Source organism: Schistocerca gregaria, chromosome 7 (genome assembly GCF_023897955.1).
Source record: "Schistocerca gregaria isolate iqSchGreg1 chromosome 7, iqSchGreg1.2, whole genome shotgun sequence".
Classification (NCBI taxonomy): domain Eukaryota; kingdom Metazoa; phylum Arthropoda; class Insecta; order Orthoptera; family Acrididae; genus Schistocerca; species Schistocerca gregaria.
The window spans coordinates 4,979,945-5,006,113 of record NC_064926.1 but is presented as its reverse complement, the minus strand read 5'-3'; positions in this window follow the sequence as shown (position 1 = coordinate 5,006,113).

Here is a 26,169-nt window from a genome sequence, read left to right as displayed (position 1 = left end):
GGAATTTCTGTGTTTCATCAACAGTCTGATAGTCCACAGATTACAGAATCCCTACAGATATGCATCGGAAACTACCACTGGTCTTCCAGGGGACGATGGAAGCATAGATTGTTTGAGAGATTACTGCAATGGAGGAAAGTGCGCATGGTGACTGCTGTATTCAATCCCGATGCAATTTCTGTGTTTCATCAACACTCTGATAGTCCACAGATTACAGAATGCCTCCAGATGTGCATCGAAAACTGCTTCTAGTCTTCCAGGTAACGATCAAAGCAACGACTGTTTGAGACATTACTCCTATGGAGGAAAGTAAGCATGGTGTGTGTTGTGTTCAATCCCGATTCAATTTCTGTGTTTCATCAACACTTTGATAGTCCACAGAGTACAGAATGCCTCTAGAAGTGCATCGGAAACTACTACTGGTCTCCCTGGGATCGATCAAAGCGTAGACTGTCTGAGACATTACTTCCATGGAGTAAAGTGCGCATGGTGACTGTTGTATTCAATTCCGATGCAATTTCTGTGTTTCATCATCACTCAGATAGTGCACAGATTACAGAATGCCTCCAGATGTGCATCGGAAACTACTACAGGTCTTCCTGGGAACGATCAAAGCGTAGACTATTGAGACATTACTCCCATGGAGGAAAGTGCGCATGGTGAATGATGTATTTAATCCCGATGCAATTTTTGTGTTTCATCAACACTCTGTAGTCCACAGATTACAGATTGTCTCTAGATGTGCATCAAAACCTACTACTGTTCTTCCTGGGAACGATCAAAGCGTAGACTGTTTCAGACATTACTCCCATGGAGGAAAGTGTGCATGGTGACTGTTGTATTCAATCCCGATGAAATTTCTGAGTTTCATCAACACTTTGAAGGTCCACAGATTACAGAATGCCTCCAGATGTGCATCGGAAACTACTACTGGTCTTCCAGGGAACGATCAAAGCGTATACTGTTTCAGACATTACTCCCATGTGGGAAAGTGCGGATGGTGACTGTTGTATTCAATCCCGATGCAATTTCTGTGTTCCATCAACACTCTGATAGTCCACAGATTACAGATTGACTTCAGATGTTCATCGGAATCTACTACTGGTGTTCCTGGGAACGATCAAAGCGTAGACTGTCTGAGACATTACTCCCATGGAGGAAAGTGCGCATGGTGAATGTTGTATTTAATCCCGATGCAATTTCTGAGTTCAGTCAACACTTTGAAGGTCCACAGATTACAGAATGCCTCCAGATGTGCATCGGAAACTACTACCGGTCTTCCAGGGAACGATGAAATCGTAGACTGTTTGAGTCATTACTCCCATGGAGTAAAGTGCGCATTGTGACTGTTGTACTCACTCCTGATGCAATTTTTGTGTTTTATCAACACTCTGATCGTCCACAGATTACAGAATGCCACCAGATGTCCATCGGAAACTAGTACTGGTCTTCCTGGGAACGATCAAAGCGTGGACTGTTTGAGACATTGCTCCCATGTGGGAAGGTGCGCATGGTGACCTTTGTATTCAATCCCAATGCGATTTCTGTGTTTCATCAACACTTTGAAGGTCATCAGATTGCAGAATGCCTCCACATGTGCATCGGAAACTACTACTGGTCTTACAGGGAACGACCAAAGCGTAGACTGTTTGAGACAATGCTCCAATGGGGGAAAGTGCGCATGGTGACTGTTGTATTCAAAACCAATGCAATATCTGTGTTTCATCAACACTCTGATGGTCCACAGATTACAGAATGCCTCCAGATGTGCATCGGAAACTACTACTGGTCTTCCTGGGAACGATCAAAGCGTAGACAGTTTGAGACATTGCTCCCATGGGGGAAAGTGCGCATGGTGACTGTTGTATTCAATCCCAATGCGATTTCTGTGGTTCATCAACACTCTGAATGTCCACAGATTACAGATTGCCTCCAGATGTGCATCGGAAACTACTACTGGTCTTCAAGGGAACGATCAAAGCGTAGACTGTTTGAGACACTACTAGCATGGAGGAAAGTGCGCATGGTGACTGTTGTTTTCAATCCCGATGCAATTTCTGTGTTTAATCAACAATTTGAAGGTCAACAGATTACAGAATGCCTCAAGATGTGCATCGGAAACTACTAATGGTCTTATAGGGAACGATCAAAGCGTAGACTGTTTGAGACATTGCTGCCATGGGGGAAAGTGCGCATGGTGACTCTTGTATTCAATCCCGATGGAATTTCTGTGTTTCATCAACAGTCTGATAGTCCACAGATTACAGAATCCCTACAGATATGCATCGGAAACTACCACTGGTCTTCCAGGGAACGATCGAAGCATAGACTGCTTGAGAAATTACTCCAATGGAGGGAAGTGCGCATGGTGACTGCTGTATTCAATCCCGATGCAATTTCTGTGTTTCATCAACACTCTGATAGTCCACAGATTACAGAATGCCTCCAGATGTGCATCGAAAACTGCTTCTAGTCTTCCAGGTAACGATCAAAGCAACGACGGTTTGAGACATTACTTCTATGGAGGAAAGTAGGCATGGTGTGTGTTGTATTCAATCCCGATTCAATTTCTGTGTTTCATCAACACTTTGATAGTCCACAGATTACAGAATGCCTCCAGAAGTGCATCGGAAACTACTACTGGTCTCCCTGGGATCGATCAGAGCGTACACTGTTTGAGACATTTCTCACATGGAGGAAAGAGCGCATGGTGACTGTTGTGTTCAATCCCGATGCAATTACTGTGTTTCATCAACACTCTGATAGTCCACAGATTACAGAATGCCTCTAGATGTGCATCGGAAACTACTACTGGTCTTCCTGGGAACGATCAAAGCGTAGACTGTCTGAGACATTACTTCCATGGAGTAAAGTGCGCATGGTGACTGTTGTATTCAATTCCGATGCAATTTCTGTGTTTCATCAACACACTGATAGTCCACAGATTAAAGAATGCCTCCAGATGTGCATCGGAAACTACTACTGGTCTTCCTGGGAACGATCAAAGCGTAGACTGTTGAGACATTACTCCCATGGAGGAAAGTGCGCATGGTGAATGTTGTATTTAATCCCGATGCAATTTTTGTGTTTCATCAACACTCTGTAGTCCACAGATTACAGATTGTCTCTAGATGTGCATCAAAACCTACTACTGTTCTTCCTGGGAACGATCAAAGCGTAGACTGTTTCAGACATTACTCCCATGGAGGAAAGTGTGCATGGTGACTGTTGTATTCAATCCCGATGAAATTTCTGCGTTTTATCAACACTTTGAAGGTCCACAGATTACAGAATGCCTCCAGATGTGCATCGGAAACTACTACTGGTCTTCCAGGGAAGGATCAATACGTATACTGTTTCAGACATTACTCCCATGTAGGAAAGTGCGGATGGTGACTGTTGTATTCAATCCCGATGCAATTTCTGTGTTCCATCAACACTCTGATAGTCCACAGATTACAGATTGACTTCAGATATTCATCGGAATCTACTACTGGTCTTCCTGGAAACGATCAAAGCGTAGACTGTTTGAGACATTACTCCCATGGAGGAAAGTGCGCATGGTGAATGTTGTATTTAATCCCGATGCAATATCTGAGTTCAGTCAACACTTTGAAGGTCCACAGATTACAGAATGCCTCCAGATGTGCATCGGAAACTACTACCGGTCTTCCAGGGAACGATGAAATCGTAGACTGTTTGAGTCATTACTCCCATGGAGGAAAGTGCGCATTGTGACTGTTGTACTCACTCCTGATGCAATTTTTGTGTTTCATCAACACTCTGATAGTACACAGATTACAGAATGCAACCAGATGTGCATCGTAAACTACTACTGGTCTTCCGGGGAACGATCAAAGCAGAGACTGTTTGAGACATTACTCCCATTGAGGAAAGTGCGCATGGTGACTGTTGTATTTAATCCCGATGCATTTTCTGTGATTCATCAACACTCTGATAGCTCACAGATTACAGAAAACCACCAGATGTGCATCGGAAACTACTACTGGTCTTCCAGGAAACGATCAGAGCGTAGACTGTTTGAGACATTACTCCCATGGGGGAAAGTGCGCATGGTGAATGTTGTATTCAATCCCAATGCAATTCCTGTGTTTCATCATCACTCTGATAATCCACAGATTACAGAATGCCTCCAGATGTGCATCGGAAACTACTACTGGTCTTCCAGGGAACGATCAAAGCGTAGACTGTTTCTGATATTACTCCCATGGAGGAATGTACGGATGGTGACTGTTGTATTCAATCCCGATGCAATTTCTGTGTTTCATCAACACTCTGATAGTCCACAGATTACAGAATGCCACCAGATGTGAATCGGAAACTACTACTGGTCTTCCAGGGAACGATCAAAGCGCAGACTGTTTGAGACATTACTCCCATGGAGGAAAGTGCACATGGTGACTGTTGTATTCAATCCCGATGCAATTTCTGTTTTTCATCAACACTCTGATAGTCCACAGATTACAAAATACCACCAGATGTGCATCGGAAACTACTGCTGGTCTTCCAGGGAACGATCAAAGCGTAGACTGTTTGAGACATTACTCCCGTGGAGCAAAGTGCGCATGGTGACTCTTGTATTCAGTCCCGATTCAATATCTGTGTATCATCAACACTCTGATACCAAACAGATTACAGAATGCCACCAGATGTGCTTCGGAAACTAATACTGGTCTTCCAGGGAAAGATCTAATCGTAGACTGTTTGAGACATTACTTCCATGGAGGAAAGTGCGAATGGTGACTGTTGTATTCAATCCCGATGTAATTTCTGTGATTCATCAACACTCTGATTACGGAATGCCTCCAGTTGTGCATCGGAAACTACTTCTGGTCTTCCAGGGAACGATCAAAGCGTAGACACGTTGAGATGTTACTCCCATGGAGGAAAGTGCGCATGGGGACGCATTCAATCCCGATGCAATTTCTGTGTTTCATCAAGACTCTGATAGTCCACAGATTACAGAATGCCTCCAGATGTGCATCGGAAACTACTACTGGTCTTCCAGGGAACTTTCAGATCGTAAACTCTTTGAGACATTGCTCCCATGGAGGAAAGTGCGCATGGTGACTGTTGTATTCAATCTAGATGCAATAGCCGTGTTTCATCAACAGTCTTATAGTCCACAGATTACAGGATGCCTCCAGATGGGCATCGGAAACAACTACTGGTCTTCCTGGGAGCGATCAAAGCGTAAACTGTTTGAGACATTGCTCCCATGGGGGAAAGTGCGCATGATGACTGTTGTATTCAATCCCAATGCGATTTCTGTGTTTCATAAACACTCTGATAGTCCACAGATTACCGAAAATCTAGAGGTGTGCATCGGAAACTGCAACTGGTCATCCAGGGAACGATCAAAGCATAGACTGTTTGAGAAATTTCTCCCTTGGAGGAAAGTGCGCATGGTGACTGTTGTATTCAATCCCGATGCTATTTCTGTGTTTCATCATCACTCTGATAATCCACAGATTACAGAATGCTACCAGATGTGCATCGGAAACTACTACTGGACTTCCTGGGAACGATCAAAGCGTAGACTGTTTGAGACATTACTCCCGTGGAGGAAAGTGCGTATGGTGACTCCTGTATTCAGTACCGATGCAATTTCTGTGTTTCATCAACACTCTGATAGCCAACAGATTATAGAATGCCACCAGATGTGCATCGGAAACTTCTACTGGACTTCCAGGGAACGATCAAAGCGTATACTGTTTCTGACATTACTCCCATGGAGGAAAGTGCGGATGGTGAGTGTTGTATTCAATCCCGATGCAATTTCTGTGTTTCATCAACACTCTGATAGTCCATAGATTACAGAATGCCACCAGATGTGCATCGGAAACTACTACTGGTCTTCCAGGGAACGATCAAAACGTAGACTGTTTGAGACATTACTCCCAGGGAGGAAACTGCACATGGTGACTGTTGTATTCAATCCCGATGCAATTTCTGCGTTTAATCAACACACTGATAGTCCACAGATTACAGAATACCACCAGATGTGCATCGGAAACTACTGCTGGTCTTCCAGGGAACGATCAAAGCGTAGACTGTTTGAGACATTACTCCCGTAGAGGAAAGTGCGTATGGTGACTCTTGTATTCAGTCCCGATGCAATTTCTGTGTTTCATCAACACTCTGATAGACAACAGATTACAGAATGCCATCAGATGTGCATCGGAAACTACTACTGGTCTTCCAGGGAACGATCAAAGCGTAGACTGTTTGAGACATTACTCCCATGGAGGAAAGTGCGTGTGGTGACTGTTGTATTCAGCCCCCGTTGCAATTTCTGTATTTCAGCAACACTCTGATGATCCACAGATTACAGAATGCCACCAGATGTGCATCGGAAACTAATACTGGTCTTCCAGGGAACGATCAAAGCGTAGACTGTTTGAGACATAACTTCCATGGAGGAAAGTGCTATTGGTGACTGTTGTATTCAATCCCGATGCAATTTCTGTGATTCATCAACACTCTGATAGTCCACAGATTACAGAATGCCTCCAGATGTGCATCGGAAACTACTACTGGTCTTCCTGGGAGCGATCTAAGCGTAGACTGTTTGAGACATTTCTCCCTTGGAGGAAAGTGCGCATGGTGACTGTTGTATTCAATCCCGATTCAATTTCAGTGTTTCATCAACACTTTGATAGTCCACAGACTACAGAATGCCTCCAGAAGTACTTCGTAAACTACTGCTGGTCTTCCTGGGATCCATCAAAGCGTAGACAGTTTGAGACATTACTCCCATGGAGGAAAGTGCGCATGGTGACTATTGTGTTCAATCCCGATGGAATTTCTGTGTTTCATCAACACTCTGATAGTCCACAGATTACAGAATGCCTCCAGATGTTCATCGGAAACTACTACTGGTCTTCCAGGGAACGATGAAAGCGTAGACTGTTTGACATATTACTCCCATGGAGGAAAGTGCGCATGGTGACTGTTGTATTCAATCCCCGATGCAATTTCTGTGTTTCATCAACACTCTGATAGTCCACAGATTACAGAATGCCTATAGATGTGCATCGGAAACTACTACTGGTCTTCCTGGGAACGATCAAAGCGTAGACTGTTTGAGACATTGCTCCCATGGGGGAAAGTGCGCATGGTGACTGTTGTTTTCAATCCCGATGCAATTTCTGTGTTGCATCAGCACTTTGAAGGTCAACAGATTACCGAAAGTCTCCAGATGTGCATCGGAAACTGCAACTGGTCATCCAGGGAACGATCAAAGCGTAGACTGTTAGAGACATTTCTCCCATGGAGGAATGTGCGCATGTGACTGTTGTTTTCAATCCCGATTCAATTTCTGTGTTTCACCAACACTTTGAAGGTCAACAGATTACAGAATGCCTTCAGATGTGCATCGGAAACTACTACTGGTCTTACAGGGAACGATCAAAGCGTAGACTGTTTGAGACATTGCTGCCATGGGGGAAAGTGCGCATGGTGACTGTTGTATTCAATCCCAATGTGATTTCTGTGTTTCATCAACACTTTGAAGGTCAACAGATTGCAGAATGCCTCCAGATGTGCATCGGAAACTACTACTGGTCTTACAGGGAACTATCAAAGCGTAGATTGTTAGAGACATTGCTCCAATGGTTGAAAGTGCGCATAGTGACTGTTGTATTCAATCAAAATGCAATATCTGTGTTTCATCAACACTCTGATTGTCCACAGATTACAGAATGCCTCCTGATGTGCATCAAAAACTACTACTGGTCTTCCAGGGAATGATCAAAGCGTAGACTGTTTGAGACACTACTCCCATGAAGGAAAGTGCGCATGGTGACTGTTGTTTTCAATCCCGATGCAATTTCTGTGTTTCATCAATACTTTGAAGGTCAACAGATTACAGAATGCCTCAAGATGTGCATCGGAAACTACTAATGGTCTTACAGGGAACGATCAAAGCGTAGACTGTTTGAGACATTGCTGCCATGGGGGAAAGTGCGCATGGTGACAGTTGTATTCAATCCTGATGGAATTTCTGTGTTTCATCAACAGTCTGATAGTCCACAGATAACAGAATCCCTACAGATGTGCATCGGAAACTACCACTGGTCTTCCTGGGATCGATCAAAGCGTAGACTGTTTGAGACATTTCTCACATGGAGGAAAGTGCGCATGGTGACTGTTGTGTTCATTCCCGATGCAATTTCTGTGTTTCATCAACACTCTGATAGTCTACAGATTACAGAATTCCTCTAGATGTGCATCGGAAACTACTACTGGTCTTCCAGGGAACGATCAAAGCGTGGACTGTTTGAGACATTTCTCCCATGGAGGAAAGTGCGCAAGGTAACAGTTGTATTCAATCCCGATGCAATATCTGTGTTTCATCAACACTCTGATAGTCCACAGATTACAGAATGCCTCCAGATGTGCATCGGAAACTACTACTGGTCTTCCTGGGAACGATCAAAGCGTAGACAGTTTGAGACATTGCTGCCATGGGGGAAAGTGCGCATGGTGACTGTTGTATTCAATCCCAATGCTATTTCTGTGATTCATCAACACTCTGAATGTCCACAGATTACAGATTGCCTCCAGATGTGCATCGGAAACTACTACTGGTCTTCAAGGGAACGATCAAAGCGTAGACTGTTTGAGACACTACTAGCATGGAGGAAAGTGCGCATGGTGACTGTTGTTTTCAATCCCGATGCAATTTCTGTGTTTCATCAACACTTTGAAGGTCAACAGATCACAGAATGCCTCAAGATGTGCATCGGAAACTACTAATGGTCTTACAGGGAACGATCAAAGCGTAGACTGTTTGAGACATTGCTGCCATGGGGGAAAGTGCGCATGGTGACTGTTGTATTCAATCCCGATGCAATTTTTGTGTTTCATCAACACTCTGTAGTCCACAGATTACAGATTGTCTCTAGATGTGCATCAAAACCTACTACTGTTCTTCCTGGGAACGATCAAAGCGTAGACTGTTTCAGACATTACTCCCATGGAGGAAAGTGTGCATGGTGACTGTTGTATTCAATCCCGATGAAATTTCTGAGTTTCATCAACACTTTGAAGGTCCACAGATTACAGAATGCTTCCAGATGTGCATCGGAAACTACTACTGGTCTTCCAGGGAACGATCAAAGCGTATACTGTTTCAGACATTACTCCCATGTAGGAAAGTGCGGATGGTGACTGTTGTATTCAATCCCGATGCAATTTCTGTGTTCCATCAACACTCTGATAGTCCACAGATTACAGATTGACTTCAGATGTTCATCGGAATCTACTACTGGTCTTCCTGGGAACGATCAAAGCGTAGACTGTTTGAGACATTACTCCCATGGAGGAAAGGGCGCATGGTGAATGTTGTATTTAATCCCGATGCAATTTCTGAGTTCAGTCAACACTTTGAAGGTCCACAGATTACAGAATGCCTCCAGATGTGCATCGGAAACTACTACCGGTCTTCCAGGGAACGATGAAATCGTAGACTGTTTGAGTCATTACTCCCATGGAGGAAAGTGCGCATTGTGACTGTTGTACTCACTCCTGATGCAATTTTTGTGTTTCATCAACACTCTGATAGTACACAGATTACAGAATGCAACCAGATGTGCATCGGAAACTACTACTGGTCTTCCAGGGAACGATCAAAGCGGAGACTGTTTGAGACATTACTCCCATTGAGGAAAGTTCGCATGGTGACTGTTGTATTTAATCCCGATGCATTTTCTGTGTTTCATCAACACTCTGATAGCTCACAGATTACAGAAAACCACCAGATGTGCATCGGAAACTGCTACTGGTCTTCCAGGAAACGATCAGAGCGTAGACTGTTTGAGACATTACTCCCATGGGGGAAAGTGCGCATGGTGAATATTGTATTCAATCCCAATGCAAGTTCTGTGTTTCATCATCACTCTGATAATCCACAGATTACAGAATGCTACCAGATGTGCATCGGAAACTACTACTGTTATTCCAGGGAACGATCAAATCGTAGACTGTTTGAGCCATTACTCCCCTGGAGGAAAGTGCGCATGGTGACTCTTGTATTCAGTCCCGATGCAATTTCTGTGTTTCATCAACACTCTGATAGCCAACAGATTACAGAATGCCACCAGATGTGCATCATAAACTACTACTGGTCTTCCAGGGAACGATCAAAGTGTAGACTGTTTCTGATATTACTCCCATGGAGGAAAGTACGGATGGTGACTGTTGTATTCAATCCCGATGCAATTTCTGTGTTTCATAAACACTCTGATAGTCCACAGATTACCGAAAGTCTAGAGGTGTGCATCGGAAACTGCAACTGGTCATCCAGGGAACGATCAAAGCATAGACTGTTTGAGAAATTTCTCCCATGGAGGAAAGTGCGCATGGTGACTGCTGTATTCAATCCCGGTGCAATATCTGTGTATCATCAACACTCTGATAGCCCACAGATTACAGAATGCCTCCAGATGTGCATCGGAAACTACTACTGGTGTTCCTGGGAACGATCAAAGCGTTGACTGTTTGGGACATTGCTCCCATGGGGGAAAGTGCGCATGATGACTGTTGTATTAAATCCCAATGCGATTTCTGTGGTTCATCAACGATCTGATAGTCCACAGATTACAGAATGCCTCCAGATGTGCATCGGAAACTACTACTGGTCTTCAAGGGAACGATCAAAGCGTAGACTGTTTGAGACACTACTCCCATGGAGGAGAGTGCGCATGGTGACTGTTGTTTTCAATCCCGATTCAATTTCTGTGTTTCACCAACACTTTGAAGGTCAACAGATTACAGAATGCCTCCAGATGTGCATCGGAAACTAGTACTGGTCTTACAGGGAACGATCAAAGCGTAGACTGTTTGAGACATTGCTGCCATGGGGGCAAGTGCGCATGGTCACTGTTGTATTCAATCCCAATGCGATTTCTGTGTTTGGTCAACACTTTGAAGGTCAACAGATTGCAGAATGCCTCCAGATGTGCATCGGAAACTACTACTGGTCTTACAGGGAACTATCAAAGCGTAGATTGTTTGAGACATTGCTCTAATGGGGGAAAGTGCGCATGGTGACTGTTGTATTCAATCCCAATGCAATATCTGTGTTTCATCAACACTCTGATAGTCCACAGATTACAGAATGCCTCCTGATGTGCATCAAAAACTACTACTGGTCTTCCAGGGAATGATCAAAGCGTAGACTGTTTGAGACACTACTCCCATGAAGGAAAGTGCGCATGGTGACTGTTGTTTTCAATCCCGATGCAATTTCTGTGTTTCATCAACACTTTGAAGGTCAACAGATTACAGAATGCCTCAAGATGTGATTCGGAAACTACTACTGGTCTTCCAGGGAACGATCAAAGCGTATACTGTTTCAGACATTACTCCCATGGAGGAAAGTGCGGATGGTGACTGTTGTATTCAATCCCTATGCAATTTCTGTGTTCCATCAACACTCTGATAGTCCACAGATTACAGATTCACTTCAGATGTTCATCGGAAACTACTACTGGTCTTCCTGGGAACGATAAAAGCGTAGACTGTTTGAGACATTACTCCCGTGGAGGAAAGTGCGCATGGTGACTCTTGTATTCAGTCCCGATGCAATTTCTGTATTTCATCAACACTCTGATAGCCAACATATTACAGAATGCCACCAGATGTGCATCGGAAACTACTACTGGTCTTCCAGGGAACGATCAAAGCGTAGACTGTTTTTGATATTACTCCCATGGAGGAAAGTGCGGATGGTGACTGTTGTATTCAATCCCGATGCAATTTCTGTGTTTCATCAACACTCTGATAGTCCACAGATTACAGAATACCACCAGATGTGCATCGGAAACTACTGCTGGTCTTCCAGGGAACGATCAAAGCGTAGACTGTTTGAAACATTACTCCCGTGGAGGAAAGTGCGGATGGTGACTGTTGTATACAATCCCGATGCAATTTCTGTGTTTCATCAACACTCTGATAGTCCACAGATTACAGAATGCCACCAGATGTGCATCGGAAACTACTACCGATCTTCCAGGGAACGATCAAAGCGAAGACTGTTTGAGACAATACTCCCAGGGAGGAAAGTGCACATGGTGACTGTTGTATTCAATCCCGATGCAATTTCTGAGTTGCATCAACATTCTGATAGTCCACAGATTACAGAATACCACCAGATGTGCATCGGAAACTACTGCTGGTCTTCCAGGGAACGATCAAAGCGTAGACTGTTTGAGACATTTACTCCCGTGGAAGAAAGTGCGCATGGTGATTCTTGTATTCAGTCCCGATGCAAATTCTGTGTTTCATCAACACTCTGATAGCCAACAGATTACAGAATGCCACCAGATGTGCATCGGAAACTACTACTGGTCTTCCAGGGAACGTTCAAAGCGTAGACTGTTTGAGACATTACTCCCGTGGAGGAAAGTGCGCGTGGTGACTGTTGTATTCAGCCCCCGTTGCAATTTCTGTATTTCATCAACACTCAGATGGTCCACAGATTACAGAATGCCACCAGATGTGCATCGGAAACTTATACTGGTCTTCCGGGGAACGATTAAAGCGTAGACTGTTTGAGACATTACTTCCATGGAGGAAAGTGCGAATGGTGACTGTTGTATTCAAACCCGATGCAATTTCTGTGATTCATCAACACTCTGATAGTCCACAGGTTACAGAATGCCTCCAGTTGTGCATCGGAAACTACTTCTGGTCTTCCAGGGAACGATCAAAGCGTAGACACTGTGAGATATTACTCCCATTTAGGAAAGTGCGCATGGGGACTGTTGTATTCAATCCCGATGCAATTTCTGTGTTTCATCAACACTCTGATAGTCCACAGATTACAGAATTCCTTCAGATGTGCATCGGAAACTACTACTGGTCTCCCTGGGAACGATCAAAACGTAGACTGTTTGAGACATTGCTCCCATGGGGGAAAGTGCGCATGGTGACTGTTTAATTCAATCCCAATGCGATTTCTGTGGTTCATCAACACTCTGATAGTCCACAGATTACAGAATGCCACCAGATGTGCATCGGAAACTACTACTGGTCTTCAAGGGAACGATCAAAGCGTAGACTGGTTGAGACACTACTCCCATGGAGGAAAGTGCGCATGGTGACTGTTGTTTTCAATCCCGATGTAATTTCTGTGTTTCATTAACACTTTGAAGGTCAACAGATTACAGAATGCCTCCAGATGTGCATCGGAAACTACTACTGGTCTTACAGGGAACGATCAAAGCGTAGACTTTTTGAGTCATTGCTCCCATGGGGGAAAGTGCGCATGGTGACTGTTGTATTCAATCCCAATGCAATATCCGTGTTTCATCAACACTCTGATAGTCCACAGATCACAGAATGCCTCCAGATGTGCATCCAAACCTACTACTGGTCTTCCAGGGAATGATCAAAGCTTAGACTGTTTGAGACACTACTCCCATGGAGGAAAGTGCGCATGGTGACTGTTGTTTTCAATCCCGATGCAATTTCTGTGTTTCATCAACACTCTGATAGTCCACAGATTACAGAATGCCTCCAGATGGGCATCGGAAACTACTACTGGTCTTCCTGGGAACGATCAAAGCGTAGACTGTTTGAGACATTGCTCCCATGGGGGAAAGTGCGCATGGTGACTGTTGTTTTCAATCCCAATGCGATTACTGTGTTTCATCAACACTTTGAAGGTCAACAGATTGCAGAATGCCTCCAGATGTGCATCGGAAACTACTACTGGTCTTACAGGGAACGATCAAAGCGTAGACTGTTTGAGACATTGCTCCAATGGGGGAAAGTGCGCATGGTGACTGTTATATTCAATCATAATACAATATCTGTGTTTTTTATCAACACTCTGATAGTCCACAGATTACAGAATGCGTCCAGATGTGCATCAAAAAATACTACTGGTCTTCCAGGGAATGATCAAAGCGTAGACTGTTTGAGACACTACTCCAATGGAGGTAAGTTGCACATGGTGACTGTTGTTTTCAATCCCGATGCAATTTCTGTGTTTCATCAACACTCTGATAGTCCACAGATTACAGAATGCCTACAGATGTGCATCGGAAACTACATCTGGTCTTCCAGGGAACGATCAAAGCATAGACTGTTTGAGACATTACTCCAATGGAGGAAAGTGCTCATGGTGACTGCTGTACTCAATCCCGATGCAATTTCTGTGTTTCATCAACACTCTGATAGCCCACAGATTACAGAATGCCTCCAGATGTGCATCGGAAACTACTTCTGGTCTTCCAGGTAACGGTCAAAGCATAGACTGTTTGAGACATTACTCCCATGGGGGAAAGTGCGCATGGTGTCTGTCGTATTCAATCCCGATTCAATTTCTGTGTTTCATCAACACTTTGATAGTCCACAGACTACAGAATGCCTCCAGAAGTGCATCGGAAACTACTACTGGTCTTCCTGGGATCGATCAAACCGTTGACTGTTTGAGACATTACTCACATGGAGGAAAGTGCGCATGGCGACTGTTGTGTTCAATCCCGATGCAATTTCTGTGTTTCATCAACACTCTGATAGTCCACAGATTACAGAATGCCTCCAGATGTGCATCGGAAACGACTACTGGTCTTCCTGGAAACGATCAAAGCGTAGACTGTCTGAGACATTACTTCCATGGAGGAAAGTGCGCATGGTGACTGTTGTATTCAATTCCGATGAAATATCCGTGTTTCATCAACACTCAGATAGTCCACAGATTACAGAATGCCTCCAGATGTGCATCGGAAACTACTACTGGTCTACCAGGGAACGATGAAAGCGTAGACTGTTTGACACATTACTCCCATGGAGGAAAGTGCGCATGGTGACTGTTGTATTCATTCCCGATGCAATTTCTGTGTTTCATCAACACTCTGATAGTCCACAGATTACAGAATGCCTCCAGATGTGCGTCGCAAACTACTACTGGTCTTCCTGGGAACGATCAAAGCGTAGACTGTTTGAGACATTGCTCCCATGGGAGAAAGTGCGTATGGTGACAGTTGTTTTCAATCCCGATACAATTTCTGTGTTTCATCAACACTTTGAAGGTGAACAGATTACAGAATGCCTCCAGATGTGCACCGGAAACTACTACTGGTCTTACAGGAACGATCAAAACGTAGACTGTTTGAGACATTGCTCCCATGGGACAATGTGCGCATGGTGACTGTTGTATTCAATCCCAATGCAATATCTGTGTTTCATCAACACTCTGATAGTCCACAGATTACAGAATGCCTCCAGATGTGCATCGGAAACTACTACTGGTCTTCAAGGGAACGATCAAAGCGTAGACTGTTTGAGACACTACTCCCATGGAGGAAAGTGCGCATGGTGACTGTTGTTTTCAATCCCGATGCAATTTCTGTGTTTCATCAACACTCTGATAGACCACAGATTACAGAATGCCTCCAGATGTGCATCGGAAACTACTACTGGTCTTCCGGGGAGCGATCAAAGAGTAGACTGTTTGAGACATAGCTACCATGGGGGAAAGTGCGCATGGTGACTGTTGTATTCAATCCCAATGCGATTTCTGTGTTTCATAAACACTCTGATAGTCCACAGATTACCGAAAGTCTCCAGATGTGCATCGGAAACTGCAACTGGTCATCCAGGGAACGATCAAAGCGTAGACTGTTTGAGACATTTCTCCCATGGAGGAAAGTGCGCATGGTGACTGTTGTTTTCAATCCCGATGCAATATCCGTTGTTCGTCAACACTCTGATAGTCCACAGATTACAGAATGCCTCCAGATGTGCATCTGAAACTACTACTGGTCTTCTGGGAACGATCAAAGCGTAGACTGTTTGAGACATTGCTCACATGGGGGAAGTGAGCATTGTGACTGTTGTATTCAATCCCAATGCGATTTCTGTGGTTCATCAACACTCTGATAGTCCACAGATTACAGAATGCCTCCAGATGTTCATCGGAAACTGTTACTGGTCTTCCTGGGAACGATCAAAGCGTAGACTGTTTGATACATTGCTCCCATGGGGGAAAGTGCGCATGGTGATTGTTGTATTCAATCCCAATGCAATATCTGTGTTTCATCAACACTCTGATAGTCCACAGATTACAGAATGCCTCCAGAAGTGCATCAAAAACTACTACTGGTCTTCCAGGGAATGATCAAAGCGTAGACTGTTTGAGACACTACTCCCATGGAGGAAAGTGCGCATGGTGATTGTTGTTTTGAATCCCGATGCAATTTCTGTGTTTCATCAACACTCTGATAGTCCACAGATTACAGAATGCCTCCAGATGTGCATCGGAAACTGCAACTGGTCATCCAGGGAACGATCAAACCGTAGACTGTTTGAGACATTTGTCCCATGGAGGAAAGTGCGCATGGCGACTGTTGTATTCAATCCCGATGCAATATCTGTGTTTCATCAACACTCTGATACTCCACAGACTACAGAATGCCTCCAGATGTGCATCGGAAACTTTTACTGGTCTTCCTGGGAACGATCAAAGCGTAGACTGTCTGAGACATTACTTCTATGGAGGAAAGTGCGCATGGTGACTGTTGTATTCAATCCCGATGCAATTTCTGTGATTCATCAACACTCTGATAGTCCACAGATTACAGAATGCCTCCAGTTGTGCATCGGAAACTACTTCTGGTCTTCCAGGGAACGATCAAATCGTAGACACTTTGAGATATTACTCCAATGGAGGAAAGTGCGCATGGGGACTGTTGTGTTCAATCCCGATGCAATTTCTGTGTCTCATCAACACTCTGATAGTCCACAGATTACAGAATGCCTCCAGATGTGCATCTGAAACAACTACTGGTCTTCCAGGGAACTTTCAGATCGTAAACACTTTGAGTCATTGCTCCCATGGAGGAAATTGCGCATGGTGACTGTTGTATTCAATCTAGATGCAATATCTGTGTTTCATCAACAGTCTTATAGTCCACAGATTACAGAATGCCTCCAGATGTGCATCGGAAACTACTACTGGTCTCCCTGGGAACGATCAAATGGTAGACTGTTTGAGACATTGCTCCCATGGGGGAAAGTGCGCATGGTGACTGTTGTATTCAATCATAATGCGATTTCTGTGTTTCATCAACACTCTGATAGTCCACAGATTACAGAATGCCTCCAGATGGGCATCGGAAACTACTACTGGTCTTCCTGGGAACGATCAAAGCGTAGACTGTTTGAGACATTGCTCCCATGGGGGTAAGTGCGCATGGTGACTGTTGTATTCAATTCCAATGCGATTTCTGTGTTTCATCAACACTTTGAAGGTCAACAGATTGCAGAATGCCTCCAGATGTGCATCGGAAACTACTACTGGTCTTACAGGGAACGATCAAAGCGTAGACTGTTTGAGACATTGCTGCCATGGGGGAAAGTGCGCATGGTGACTGTTGTATTCAATCCCGATGGAATTTCTGTGTTTCATCAAGAGTCTGATAGTCCACAGATTACAGAATGCCTACAGATGTGCATCGGAAACTACCACTGGTCTTCCAGGGAACGATCAAAGCATGGACTGTTTGAGACATTACTCCAATGGAGGAAAGTGCGCATGGTGACTGCTGTATTCAATCCCGATGCAATTTCTGTGTTTCATCAACACTCTGATAGCCCACAGATTACAGAATGCCTCCAGATGTGCATCGGAAACTACTTTTGGTCTTCCAGGTAACGATCAAAGCATAGACTGTTTGAGAAATTACTCCCATGGAGGAAAGTGCGCATGGTGTCTGTTGTATTCAATCCCTATGCAATATCTGTGTTTTTCATCAACACTCTGATAGTCCACAGATTACAGAATGCCTCCAGATGTGCATCGGAAACTACTACTGGTCTTACAGGCAACGATCAAAGCGTAGACTGTTTGAGACATTGCTCCCATGGGGGAAAGTGCGCATGGTGACTGTTGTTTTATATCCCGATGCAATTGCTGTGCTTCTTCAACACTCTGATAGTCCACAGATTACAGAATCCCTCCAGATGTTCATCGGAAACTACTACTGGTCTTCCTGGGAACGATCAAAGCTTAGACGGTTTGAGACATTGCTCCCATGGGGGAAAGTGCGCATGGTGACTGTTGTATTCAATCCCAATGCAATACCTGTGTTTCATCAATACTCTGATAGTCCACAGATTACAGAATGCCTCCAGAACTGCATCAGAAACTACTACTGGTCTTCCAGGGAATGATCAAAGCGTAGACTGTTTTAGACACTACTCCCATGGAGGAAAGTGCACATGGTGACTGTTGTTTGCAATCCCGATGCAATTTCTGTGTTTCATCAACACTCTGATAGTCCACAGATTACAGAATGCCTCCAGATGTGCATTGGAAACTGCAACTGGTCTTACAGGGAACGATCAAAGCGTAGACTGTTTGAGACATTTCTCCCATGGAGGAAAGTACGCATGGTGACTGTTGTATTCAATCCCGATGCAATATCTGTGTTTCATCAACACTCTGATAGTCCACAGATTACAGAATGCCTCCAGATGTGCATCGGAAACTAGTACTGGTCTTCCTGGGAACGATCAATGCGTAGACAGTTTGAGACATTGCTCCCATGGGGGAAAGTGCGCGTGGTGACTGTTGTACTCAATCCCAATGCGATTTCTGTGGTTCATCAACACTCTGATAGTCCACAGATAACAGAATGCCTCCAGATGTGCATCGGAAACTACTACTGGTCTTCCTGGGAACGATCAAAGCGTAGACTGTTTGAGACATTACTAACATGGAGGAAAGTGCGCATGGTGACTGTTGTTTTCAATCCCGATGCAATTTCTGTGTTTCATCAACACTTTGAAGGTCAACAGATTACAGAATTCCTCAAGATGTGCATCGGAAACTACTACTGGCCTTACACGGAACGATCAAAGCGTAGACTGTTTGAGACATTGCTCCCATGGGGAAAGTGCGCATGGTGACTGTTGTATTCAATCCCAATGCAATATCTGTGTTTCATCAACACTCTTATAGTCCACAGATTACAGAATGCCTCCAGAAGTGCATCAAAAACTTCTACTGGTCTTCCAGGGAATGATCAAAGCGGAGACTGTTTGAGACACTACTCCCATGGAGGAAAGTGCGCATGGTGACTGTTGTTTTCAATCCCGATGCAATTTCTGTGTTTCATATACACTCTGATAGTCCACAAATTACAGAATGCCTCCAGATGTGCATCGGAAACTGCAACTGGTCATCCAGGGATCGATCAAAGCGTAGATTGTTTGAGACATTTCTCCCATGGAGGAAAGTGCGCAAGGTGACTGTTGTATTCAATCCCGATGCAATATCTGTGTTTCATCAACACTCTGATAGTCCACAGATTACAGAATGCCTCCAGATGTGCATCGGAAACTAGTACTGGTCTTCCTGGGAACGATCAATGCGTAGACAGTTTGAGACATTGCTCCCATGGGGGAAAGTGCGCGTGGTGACTGTTGTATTCAATCCCAATTCGATTTCTGTGGTTCATCAACACTCTGATAGTCCACAGATAACAGAATGCCTCCAGATGTGCATCGGAAACTACTACTGGTCTTCCTGGGAACGATCAAAGCGTAGACTGTTTGAGACACTACTAACATGGAGGAAAGTGCGCATGGTGACTGTTGTTTTCAATCCCGATGCAATTTCCGTGTTTCATCAACACTTTGAAGGTCAACAGATTATAGAATGCCTCATGATGTGCATCGGAAACTAGTACTGGTCTTACAGGGAACGATGAAAGCGTAGACTGTTTGAGACATTGCTGCAATGGGGGAAAGAGCGCTTGGTGACTGGTGTATTCAATCCCGATGGATTTTCTGTGTTTCATCAACAGTCTGATAGTCCACAGATTACAGAATGCCTACATATGTGCATCGGAAATTAACACTGGTCTTCCAGGGAACGATCAAAGCATAGACTGTTTGAGACATTACTCCAATGGAGGAAAGTGCGCATGGTGACTGCTGTATTCAATCCCGATGCAATTTCTGTGTTTCATCAACACTCTGATAGCCCACAGATTACAGAATGCCTCCAGATGTGCATCGGAAACTACTTCTGGTCTTCCAGGTAACGATCAAAGCATAGCTGTTTGAGACATTACTCCCATGGAGGAAAGTGCGCATGTTGTTGGTTGTATTCAATCCCGATGCAATATCTGTGTTTCATCAACACTCTGATAGTCCACAGATTACAGAATGCCTCCAGATGTGCATCGGAAACTACTACTGGTCTTCCTGGGAACGATCAACGCGTGGACTGTTTAAGAAATTGCTCCCATGGGGTAAAGTGCGCATGGTGACTGTTGTATTCAATCCCTATGCGATTTCTGTGGTTCATCAACACTCTGATAGTCCACAGATTACAGAATGCCTCCAGATGTGCATCGGAAACTACTACTGGTCTTACAGGGAACGATCAAAGCGTAGACTGTTTGAGACATTGCTCCCATGGGGGAAAGTGCGCATGGTGACGGTTGTTTTCAATCCCGATGCAATTGCTGTGTTTCATCAACACTCTGATAGTCCACAGATTACAGAATGCCTCCAGATGTGCATCGGAAACTACTACGGTCTTCCTGGGAACGATCAAAGCGTAGACTGTTTGAGACATTGCACCCATGGAGGAAAGTGCGCATGGTGACTGTTGTATTCAATCCCAATGCAATATCTGTGTTTCATCAACACTCTGATAGTCCACAGACTACAGAATGCCTCCAGATGAGCATCGGAAACTACTACTGGTCTTCCAGGGAACGATCAAAACGTAGTCTGTCTGAGACATTACTTCTATGGAGGAAAGTGCGCATGGTGACTGTTGTATTCAATCCCGATGCAATTTCTGTGATTCATCAACACTCTGATGGTCCACAGATTACAGAATGCCTCCAGTTGTGCATCGGAAACTACTTCTGGTCTTCCAGGGAACGATCAAAGGGTAGACACTTTGAGATATTACTCCCATGGAGGAAAGTGCGCATGGGGACTGTTGTATTCAATCCCAATGCAATTTCTGTGTTTCATCAACACTCTGATAGTCCACAGATTACAGATTGCCTCCAGATGTGCATCGGAAACTACTACTGGTCTTCCTGGGAACGATCAAAACGTAGTCTGTCTGAGACATTACTTCTATGGAGGAAAGTGCGCATGGTGACTGTTGTATTCAATCCCAATGCGATTTCTGTGTTTCATCAGCACTTTGAAGGTCAACAGATTACAGAATGCCCCTAGATGTGCATCGGAAACTGCAACTGGTCATCCAGGGAACGATCAAAGCGTAGACTGTTTGAGACATTTCTTCCATGGAGGAAAGTGCGCATGGTGACTGTTGTATTCAATCCCGATGCAATATCTGTGTTTCATCAACACTCTGATAGTTCACACATTACAGAATGCCTCCAGATGTGCATCGGAAACTAGTACTGGTCTTCCTGGGAACGATCGATGCGTAGACAATTTGAGACATTGCTCCCATGGGGGAAAGTGCGCGTGGTGACTGTTGTATTCAATCCCAATGCGATTTCTGTGGTTTATCAACACTCTGATAGTCCACAGATAACAGAATGCCTCCAGATGTGCATCGGAAACTACTACTGGTCTTCCTGGGAACGAGCAAAGCGTAGACTGTTTGAGACACTAATAACATGGAGGAAAGTGCGCATGGTGACTGTTGTTTTCAATCCCGATCCAATTTCTGCGTTTCATCAACACTTTGAAGGTCAACAGATTACAGAATGCCTCAAGATGTGCATCGGAAACTACTACTGGTTTACAGGGAACGATCAAAGCGTAGACTGTTAGAGACATTGCTGCCATGTGGGAAAGTGCGGATGGTGACTGTTGTATTCAATCCCGATGGAATTTCTGTGTTTCATCAAGAGTCTGATAGTCCACAGATTACAGAATGCCTCCAGATGTGCATCGGAAACTACTTCTGGTCTTCCAGGTAACGATCAAAGCATAGACTGTTTGAGACATTACTCCCATGGAGGAAAGTGCGCAAGGTGACTGTTGTATTCAATCCCAATGCAATATCTGTGTTTCATCAACACTCTTATAGTCCACAGATTACAGAATGCCTCCAGAAGTGCATCAAAAACTTCTACTGGTCTTCCAGGGAATGATCAAAGCGGAGACTGTTTGAGACACTACTCCCATGGAGGAAAGTGCGCATGGTGACTGTTGTTTTCAATCCCGATGCAATTTCTTTGTTTCATATACACTCTGATAGTCCACAAATTACAGAATGCCTCCAGATGTGCATCGGAAACTGCAACTGGTCATCCAGGGATCGATCAAAGCGTAGATTGTTTGAGACATTTCTCCCATGGAGGAAAGTGCGCAAGGTGACTGTTGTATTCAATCCCGATGCAATATCTGTGTTTCATCAACACTCTGATAGTCCACAGATTACAGAATGCCTCCAGATGTGCATCGGAAACTAGTACTGGTCTTCCTGGGAACGATCAATGCGTAGACAGTTTGAGACATTGCTCCCATGGGGGAAAGTGCGCGTGGTGACTGTTGTATTCAATCCCAATTCGATTTCTGTGGTTCATCAACACTCTGATAGACCACAGATAACAGAATGCCTCCAGATGTGCATCGGAAACTACTACTGGTCTTCCTGGGAACGATCAAAGCGTAGACTGTTTGAGACACTACTAACATGGAGGAAAGTGCGCATGGTGACTGTTGTTTTCAATCCCGATGCAATTTCCGTGTTTCATCAACACTTTGAAGGTCAACAGATTATAGAATGCCTCAAGATGTGCATCGGAAACTAGTACTTGTCTTACAGGGAACGATGAAAGCGTAGACTGTTTGAGACATTGCTGCAATGGGGGAAAGAGCGCTTGGTGACTGGTGTATTCAATCCCGATGGATTTTCTGTGTTTCATCAACAGTCTGATAGTCCACAGATTACAGAATGCCTACATATGTGCATCGGAAATTAACACTGGTCTTCCCTGGAACGATCAAAGCATAGCTGTTTGAGACATTTCTCCCATGGAGGAAAGTGCGCATGTTGTTGGTTGTATTCAATCCCGATGCAATATCTGTGTTTCATCAACACTCTGATAGTCCACAGATTACAGAATGCCTCCAGATGTGCATCGGAAACTACTACTGGTCTTCCTGGGAACGATCAACGCGTGGACCGTTTAAGAAATTGCTCCCATGGGGTAAAGTGCGCATGGTGACTGTTGTATTCAATCCCTATGCGATTTCTGTGGTTCATCAACACTCTGATAGTCCACAGATTACAGAATGCCTCCAGATGTGCATCGGAAACTACTACTGGTCTTACAGGGAACGATCAAAGCGTAGACTGTTTGAGACATTGCACCCATGGAGGAAAGTGCGCATGGTGACTGTTGTATTCAATCCCAATGCAATATCTGTGTTTCATCAACACTCTGATAGTCCACAGACTACAGAATGCCTCCAGATGAGCATCGGAAACTACTACTGGTCTTCCTGGGAACGATCAAAACGTAGTCTGTCTGAGACATTACTTCTATGGAGGAAAGTGCGCATGGTGACTGTTGTATTCAATCCCGATGCAATTTCTGTGATTCATCAACACTCTGATAGTCCACAGATTACAGAATGCCTCCAGTTGTGCATCGGAAACTACTTCTGGTCTTCCAGGGAACGATCAAAGGGTAGACACTTTGAGATATTACTCCCATGGAGGAAAGTGCGCATGGGGACTGTTGTATTCAATCCCGATGCAATTTCTGTGTTTCATCAACACTCTGATAGTCCACAGATTACAGAATGCCTCCAGATGTGCATCGGAAACTACTACTGGTCTTCCTGGGAACGATCAAAACGTAGTCTGTCTGAGACATTACTTCTATGGAGGAAAGTGCGCATGGTGACTGTTGTATTCAATCCCAATGCGATTTCTGTGTTTCATCAGCACTTTGAAGGTCAACAGATTACAGAATGCCCCTAGATGTGCATCGGAAACTGCAACTGGTCATCCAGGGAACGATCAAAGCGTAGACTGTTTGAGACATTTCTTCCATGGAGGAAAGTGCGCATGGTGACTGTTGTATTCAATCCCGATGCAATATCTGTGTTTCATCAACACTCTGATAGTTCACACATTACAGAATGCCTCTAGATGTGCATCGGAAACTAGTACTGGTCTTCCTGGGAACGATCGATGCGTAGACAATTTGAGACATTGCTCCCATGGGGGAAAGTGCGCGTGGTGACTGTTGTATTCAATCCCAATGCGATTTCTGTGGTTTATCAACACTCTGATAGTCCACAGGTAACAGAATGCCTCCAGATGTGCATCGGAAACTACTACTGGTCTTCCTGGGAACGAGCAAAGCGTAGACTGTTTGAGACACTAATAACATGGAGGAAAGTGCGCATGGTGACTGTTGTTTTCAATCCCGATCCAATTTCTGCGTTTCATCAACACTTTGAAGGTCAACAGATTACAGAATGCCTCAAGATGTGCATCGGAAATTACTACTGGTTTACAGGGAACGATCAAAGCGTAGACTGTTAGAGACATTGCTGCCATGTGGGAAAGTGCGGATGGTGACTGTTGTATTCAATCCCGATGGAATTTCTGTGTTTCATCAAGAGTCTGATAGTCCACAGATTACAGAATGCCTCCAGATGTGCATCGGAAACTACTTCTGGTCTTCCAGGTAACGATCAAAGCATAGACTGTTTGAGACATTACTCCCATGGAGGAAAGTGCGCATGGTGTCTCTTGTATTCAATCCCGATTCAATTTCTGTGTTTCATCAACACTTTGATAGTCCGCAGACTACAGAATGCCTCCAGAAGTGCATCGGAAACTACTACTGGTCTTCCTGGGATCGATCAAACCGTAGACTGTTTGAGACATTACTCACATGGAGGAAAGTGCGCATGGTGACTGTTGTGTTCAATCCCGATGCAATTTCTGTGTATCATCAACACTCTGATAGTCCACAGATTACAGAATGCCTAAAGATGTGCATCGGAAACTACTACTAATATTCCTGGGAACGATCAAAGCGTAGACTGTCTGAGACATTACTTCCGTGGAGGAAAGTGCGCATGGTGACTGTTGTATTCAATTCCGATGCAATTCCTGTGTTTCATCATCACTCTGATAGTCCACAGATTACAGAATGCCTCCAGATGTGCATCGGAAACTACTACTGGTCTTCCAGGGAACGATGAAAGCGTAGACTGTTTGACACATTACTCCCATGGAGGAAAGTGCGCATGGTGACTGTTGCATTTATTCCCGATGCAATTTCTGTGTTTCATTAACACTCTGATGGTCCACAGATTACAGAATGCCTCCAGATGGGCATCGGAAACTACTACTGGTCTTCCTGGGAACGATCAAAGCGTAGAGTGTTTGAGACATTGCTCCAATGGGGGAAAGTGCGCATGGTGACTGTTGTATTCAATCCCAATGCGATTTCTGTGTTTCATCAACACTTTGAAGGTCAACAGATTGCAGAATGGCTCCAGATGTGCACCGGAAACTACTACTGGTCTTACAGGGAACGATCAAAGCGTAGACTGTTTGAGACATTGCTCCAATGGGGGAAAGTGCGCATGGTGACTGTTGTATTCAATCATAATGCAATAACTGTGTTTTTCATCAACACTCTGATAGTCCACAGATTACAGAATGCGTCCAGATGTGCATCAAAAACTACTACTGGTCTTCCAGGGAATGATCAAAGCGTAGACTGTTTGAGACACTACTCCCATGGAGAAAAGTGCGCATGGTGACTGTTGTTTTCAATCCCGATGCAATTTCTGTTTTTCATCAACACTCTGATAGTCCACAGACTACAGAATGCCTCCAGATGTGCATCGGAAACTGCAACTGGTCATCCAGGGAACGATCAAAGCGTAGACTGTTTGAGACATTTCTCCCATGGAGGAAAGTGCGCATGGTGACTGTTGTATTCAATCCCGATGCAATATCTGTGTTTCATCAACAATCTGATAGTCCACAGATTACAGAATGCCTCCAGATGTGCATCGGAAACTACTACTGGTCTTCCTGGGAACGATCAAAGCGTAGACTGTTTGAGACACTACTAACATGGAGGAAAGTGCGCATGGTGACTGCTGATTTCAATCCCGATGCAATTTCTGCGTTTCATCAACACT